At 38.7% G+C, this 7185-nt stretch overlaps 1 protein-coding gene and 1 long non-coding RNA gene across 2 annotated transcripts in view; both read right to left on the bottom strand.

Moving 5' to 3' along the window:
• Window positions 1-4515, bottom strand: part of LOC107600586 (uncharacterized) — a 9767-nt gene extending 5252 nt beyond the window's left edge. The window contains exons 1-2 of the long non-coding RNA XR_001610818.1: window positions 4506-4515; window positions 750-751 (exon numbers count right to left, since the gene is read on the bottom strand). This is a non-coding gene — a long non-coding RNA (uncharacterized lncRNA). The remainder of the gene's footprint in view (window positions 1-749; window positions 752-4505) is intronic.
• Window positions 1-7185, bottom strand: part of LOC107600602 (microtubule-associated serine/threonine-protein kinase 4-like) — a 69258-nt gene that overhangs the window by 39642 nt on the left and 22431 nt on the right. The gene's annotated exons all lie outside the window — the stretch shown is intronic.

The following is a 7185-nucleotide window of genomic DNA, read 5'->3' as shown; positions in this document are numbered from 1 at the left end:
TATTTTACAAACTGTAAATGTATGGTTTTGCTAGTACTTATGTGTATTTAAATGCCTGAAACCTAAAATAAGCATTATATGGTTTAAAACACTGAATATTTGTGATAATATGACAAGCGCTCAGTGCATCCTATCTGGCTCTGCGCCAGCCAAAGCGCGAAAGCGGATTTAAATTCAGCAGTTGATGACGTGACGCACTGAAAGTTCTAATCACACGGTGTGATCGTACGCTTCAGGGACCAGCCAAGACTGATCACACCGGTGTGATCGTACGCTTCAGGGACCAGCCAAGACTGATCACACCGGTGTGATCGTACGCTTCAGGGATGAGCCAAGACTGATCACACCGGAGTGATCGTACGCTTCAGGGATGAGCCAAGACTGATCACACCCGAGTGATCGTACGCTTCAGGGACGAGCCAAGACTGGTCACACCGGAGTGATCGTATGCTTCAGGGACCAGCCAAGACTGATCACACCGGTGTGATCGTACGTGTCAAAGGCAGTCACAGAAACGCGGTTTGAAACAGCCTTTTTTTTCCTACGTCACAAAATTCAATAACCAATCGTGTCAAGGGATCCTATCCTAAGCATGGGTCTAGTGCAGGTTTGGGCAAACTTGGCCCTTCCAGGCAGTGTTGGGGAGTAGCTAGCTACAAGTAGCGACACTACTAGCTTAACTACATTTTTCAGTAGCTTTACAGTAGCGACGCTACTTTTAAAATAGTGTAGCTTTTCCTGTAGCTAACTACTTTTTCCAGCAAGTAGGGATGTAGCGCGACCAAACAGTTTCGCTAACTGTTAATATTGCAGAATATGTGCTTTATAAGTACTAATAAATAGCCAATATGCTATTAATATATGCTAATAAGCAACTAGTCAATAGTGAGAATTGGTCCCTATACTAAAGTGTTTCCAGAGTTCTAGTGATAGAGGGTCAAATGTAGATGGAAGAGATGTGTTTTCAGACATTTCTTGAAGATGGCTAAGGACTCAGCTGCTCAGATTGAGTTGGGCAGGTCATTCCACCAGCAGGGAACAATTAAGGTAAAAGTCTGTGAAAGTGATTTTGTGCCTCTTTGGGATGGCACTACAAAGTGACGTTCACTTAAAGGGTCATTAAAGTGATTATTACATTTTGAATATGGATATTTTTCTTACAAAAATGCATCGATTCGCTACAGAAGGCCTTTGTTCACCCCCCGGAGCCGTGTGAGACTTTTTTTATGGATGGGCCCTTTTTATTTAACTTGTTTTATTTATTTAGTCATTTATTAGACGCTTTTATCCAAAGCGACTTCCAAATGAGGACAACAGAAGCAATCAATCGTAGTATTAAAATTAAAAACTAAAAACAGATCCAAAACTAAAAGCTAAAACTTTATAAATACTACCTATACACATTTTAAAAATAAAGAGATTAAATAAAAATGACAAATGCATACAACAAAATTTCAAAACTTAACATTTAAATGAAAAACAAAAAATAAAGCTAAAACAATTCAAAATATTAAAGAACAAAAGGTATAAGAGTATAATAATGATTCTAACATAACACTAAGCCAAACACCAAAAAAACAACTACCATCAAGTATTTACAACCATACAGACATACATATATACTGTATATGTACATACAGATTTATAAATTCAATATGTATATTATTTAATTTCCATTTAGTTTGTTGAAGTATTAAAATAACTCAAATTAAATAAAACTAAAAACTTAATAAAATACCTATACAGACATAATAAATTCAATGTAACTAAAATTTAAATAAATAACAAATACAACTTATTTTCTCCACAACAAATGGCCAAGCAAGCGCAGACACTGACAAGATACGCGATACAGAACGAGACCAAATGCGTTTTGGACTGAAGCATGCAACAAGTGCCATGAAACCGCTTGAAAGATCAAAGTCAATTTTTAATATAACTCCGACTGGATTCGTCTGAAAGAATAAAGTCATATACACCTAGGATGACTTGAGGGTGAGTAATTTATGGGCTGATTTTCATTTTTGGGTGAACTAACCCTTTAAAGAATGCAAGTTTCAGGAGGGCATACAAGTCTGGATTTAGGTAAAGGGGTGCAGAGCCAGTGGTTGTTTTGTAGGCAAACATCAATGGCTTGAATTTTATGAAAGCAGCTATTGGTAGCCAGTGCAAATTGATTAACAGAGGTGTGACATGTACTCTTTTTGGCTCATTAAAGACTAATCTTGCAGCCGCATTCTGGATTAGTTGTAGAGGTTTGACAGAACTGGCTGGAAGACCTGCCAAGAGAGCATTGCAATAGCACAGCCTGGAGAAAACAAGAGCTTGAACAAGGAGTTGTGTAAAAACTAGACACGACGGCACAACCACTTACACCACAAATGTGAATACACTGAGTCTAATAGGCTGCATTTCAGGAAAAGTAAATTGTTGTCCACAGTTGGCAAGCTCATGGGAGCACACAATCGCAGATGACAGTGTACAGCGCATCAGACCGAGCAGAAGCAGCAGGCGGTCGGGAAGTGGGGCGTAAGGACAGAACCCAGTTAAACACCTGCTGCAGTTCTTCTGAATTAGGCCAAACTCATTCATGCTGAGAAACTGGATTAGCTAAACTTATTTATCTGAAACATATTTATCTGAAGCGAAGAGACAATGCTTTAATGTATAATTAAAATAGCTTTAATCTTTTAGATTGTTCAAGAATGTTCGAGGCTCATTGTGTGCATGTGCACATGTGTTTGAGGGAATGAAGCAATCAGCTGAGGCTGCTGGGTCTGCTCCACTGGGATTTAACAGGTCACACTTCACTTATTACCCTCTATTTACATTCATTAATTGCTGTAACCCTTTCTTTTCCACACTGCCGTCATATTGGACAATAACATACAGTGGGTACGGAAAGTATTCAGACCCCCTTAAATTTTTCACTCTTTGCTATATTGCAGCCATTTGCTAAAATCATTTAAGTAAATTTTTTTTCCTCATGAATGTACACACAGCACCCCATATTGACAGAAAAACACAGAATTGTTGACATTTTTGCAGATTTATTAAAAAAGAAAAACTGAAATATCACATGGTCCTAAGTATTCAGACCCTTTGCTGTGACACTCAAATATTTAACTCAGGTGCTGTCCATTTCTTCTGAGCATCCTTGAGATGGTTCTACACCTTAATTTGAGTCCAGCTGTGTTTGATTATACTGATTGAACTTGATTAGGAAAGCCACACACCTATCTATATAAGACCTTACAGCTCACAGTGCAAGTCTGAGCAAATGAGAATCATGAGGTCAAAAGGAACTGCCTGAAGAGCTCAGAGACAGAATTGTGGCAAAGCACAGATCTGGCCAAGGTTACAAAAAAAATTTCTGCTGCACTTAAGGTTCCTAAGAGCACAGTGGCCTCCATAATCCTTAAATGGAAGACGTTTGGGACGACCAGAACCCTTCCTAGAGCTGGCCATCCGGCCAAACTGAGCTATCGGGGGAGAAGAGCCTTGATGAGAGAGGTAAAGAAGAACCCAAAGATCACTGTGGCTGAGCTCCAGAGATGCAGTCGGGAGATGGGAGAAAGTTGTAGAAAGTCAACCATCACTGCAGCCCTCCACCAGTCGGGGCTTTATGGCAGAGTGGCCCGACGGAAGCCTCTCCTCAGTGCAAGACACATGAAAAAACACCTGAAGGACTCCAAGATGGTGAGAAATAAGATTCTCTGGTCGGATGAGGCCAAGATAGAACTTTTTGGCCTTAATTCTAAGCGGTATGTGTGGAGAAAACCAGGCACTGCTCATCACCTGTCCAATACAGTCCCAACAGTGAAGCATGGTGGTGGCAGCATCATGCTGTGGGGGTGTTTTTCAGCTGCAGGAACAGGACGACTGGTTGCAATCGAGGGAAAGATAAATGCGGCCAAGTACAGGGACATCCTGGACGAAAACCTTCTCCAGAGTGCTCAGGACCTCAGACTAGGCCGAAGGTTTACCTTCCAACAAGACAATGACCCTAAGCACACAGCTAAAATAACGAAGGAGTGGCTTCACAACAACTCTGTGACTGTTCTTGAATGGCCCAGCCAGAGCCCTGACTTAAACCCAATTGAGCATCTCTGGAGAGACCTAAAAATGGCTGTCCACCAATGTTTACCATCCAACCTGACAGAACTGGAGAGGATCTGCAAGGAGGGATGGCAGAGGATCCCCAAATCCAGGTGTGAATAACTTGTTGCATCTTTCCCAAAAAGACTCATGGCTGTATTCGATCAAAAGGGTGCTTCTACTAAATACTGAGCAAAGGGTCTGAATATTTAGGACCATGTGATATTTCAGTTTTTTTTTTTTAATAAATCTGCAAAAATGTCAACAATTCTGTGTTTTTCTGTCAATATGGGGTGCTGTGTGTACATTAATGAGGAAAAAAAATTAACTTAAATGATTTTAGCAAATGGCTGCAATATAACAAAGAGTGAAAAATTTAAGGGGGTCTGAATACTTTCCGTACCCACTGTACATGCACTTTAGAAGGATATCTAAAGGAATTAAAAGAGGTCAACTTAAAGGAGTCATATTTTAATAATCGTATATTTTCCAATAATGTAAGTTTTGTGTTTTTCATTAAATTCATTAAAAAAAATTTTTTTTTGATAAAATCACACTGCTACTCATGTAATATAGTAGCTGAGAAGGGAAAAAAAAACGGAAATATAAATATTACAGGAAAACCAATTTATGCTTACAATTAAATTACAAATGTTGCATTGGCAACTAATTGAAATAAGATAGTAAACGGTTTAAATTGAAATACTAAAACAGAATATACTAAAATACTATAAAAGAAAATACTAAAACTTTGTTTACTAAAACAGAAATTAAAAAATATTTTTAAAATAATAATAAAATGACAAAAACAGCAAAATTACTAAAACGTCAACTAAAATTAAAATTGTAAATATAAAACCTAAACCTAACCACCTAACACCCTAGTAACCTCATATTAACACATCATATCATTGTGGTTCCAAGTTAAAATAAAATTTACACGAAAATTAGAAATGTTACCATGGCAAGTAGCCTAAATTAAATGCAAAGTGAAACGATAGAAGTTTAAGTACTAAAATTACTAAAACTAAAATCTATATAGAAATCTCACAATTTTCACCATTTGCTAGCTAGCAAAAATTTAATGATGTTATACATTTATAAAAGCTACTTTATTTGTAGTAAATACATTTTATTAAAAATAAATAGATAAGGTTTTAAAAGTCAAAACACATCTCAGGGCCATTGACCTGCTGCTGCCGATGCTGATGCATAAACGAGTGACTCATTTCTAATTAACATTCAGTAAACACCTCTGGAGAGCATGACCTGAGTGTCCATAACCTCCCCATCCACCACGTCAACTACATCCCACTGTTGATCGAGCCCAGTCACATGACCATTGCATTGACTCACTCCCTCTCAGAAACAAACGGACAACCGTAACAGCACATTCATCACACAATGCCCCTGCCGTCGTCACAGCAGCATGCCATAAATCATAAACGCAAAAGGCCAATAAAATTCATTGACATGTTTTTTTTCTTCTAATTTGTTTCTGACAGGTTGAGACATATTGAAGATCTATCACATACATCCAAACGAGAGAGCGTAACTGACGGAAAATGGGTATGATGAGCATGTATTTTCAGAGACAGTTTTCTCATAAATAAATATTTTGAAAAGAACAGTGTACATAGGAGGTGAGCATTGGGGAGTGAAAAAAAGTGTGACATGTCTGAAATAGGATATGTAAACCAGCAAACAAAAAATGTTTATTATAGAAGTACTTGAAATATATTTTGTACATTTGCCACAAATCACTTCTGAACTTCAGTTACTGTGTGGGATGGATGGATGGATAAATAAATTTGTGTCATAATTAGAATAAAAAGGGGGAAGAAACACACCAAGGTGGTATGGGGTCAATCAAACAATATGTATTGTATATTTTAAGGTAAATTCCTAATGTTACTAGTTTCAAACTAAAAACTACTATTGCACAACCTGTGATTTTGTGATCTTGGTAAAGTACAGATTTGCACCTTCGCATATGCCTGACAGGTCAACTGACACCAGACACAGTCATCAGGGTCACCATAAAAAAAACTGCCAACTGTCATGGTTTCTAAATATAGAAAATGAAATCTCTGACCTATTACAAACACAAACAGCCACAACCACCACCACCAAACATACATATAAACATATGGCAGACCCTTTTTGATCTATCATTATCTTGACTCCTCCAAACTTTACTGATAAGAGTATTAAACAATTCTTGCGTTTAATGCCTATAATACCTAGGCTTAAAACTATAGGGCTGTCAATCAATCTTATTAATAGAATTAATTACACAACATGTGATAAATTAACCTGAAATGTTAATGGTTTTAATTGCATCGTTTCTTTTTATCATTAGTGTTAAATTAACAGCCCTAATAAATACCTTTTTGATGCAGACCAGAGATCCATCTGTCCATTCATTTGGTTGCGGGGACAGCAGGCTAAGGATGTCCTTTTCCCTGGTCACTTCCTCTAGCTCAACTTGGGGGATCCCAAGGCATTCACCTGGCCAGCCGATATATATAATCTCTCCTGGGTCTGCCCTGGGGTCTCTTCCTTGTTGGACATGCCTGGAACACTTCCACCAGAAGTCATCTCAACTGGCTCCTTTAAATGGTGTGGAGCAGCAGCTCTATTCTGAGTCTCTCCTGGATGTCCGAGCTTCGCTGCCTGTCTCTCAGGGTCAGCCCAGACACCAGAGAAAACTAATTTCAGTCGCTTGTACCCACAAACGTATTCTTTCAGTCATTACCAAGAGGCTCATGACCATAGGTTGGAGCACATATTGACTGGTAAATTGAGAGCTTTTCCTTCAGGCGTTGCTCTCTTTTCACTATGACAGCCTGCTCTGGTACAATGACCACTTTACTGCTGCCACCACACCAATCAGACTGTCAATCGCATGCCCCAACCTACCAACACTTGTGAAAAAGACCTCAAGGAACTTCTCTACCCGCCACTACGCATTCAATTGCAAACGGCCCAGGTAAACACTGAAGTTCACAGCCCGATGAAGCCATCAGGATGATATCATCTACAAAAAGCAGAGATGGCATCCTAAGACCCCCAATACTAGACACC

The sequence above is a fragment of the Sinocyclocheilus grahami genome, unplaced genomic scaffold (assembly GCF_001515645.1).
Source record: "Sinocyclocheilus grahami isolate Dianchi unplaced genomic scaffold, SAMN03320097.WGS_v1.1 scaffold287.1, whole genome shotgun sequence".
NCBI classification, from domain to species: Eukaryota; Metazoa; Chordata; class Actinopteri; order Cypriniformes; family Cyprinidae; genus Sinocyclocheilus; species Sinocyclocheilus grahami.
The sequence above is the reverse complement of the archived record's forward strand: the minus strand, read 5'-3'. Positions and strand labels throughout refer to the sequence as shown.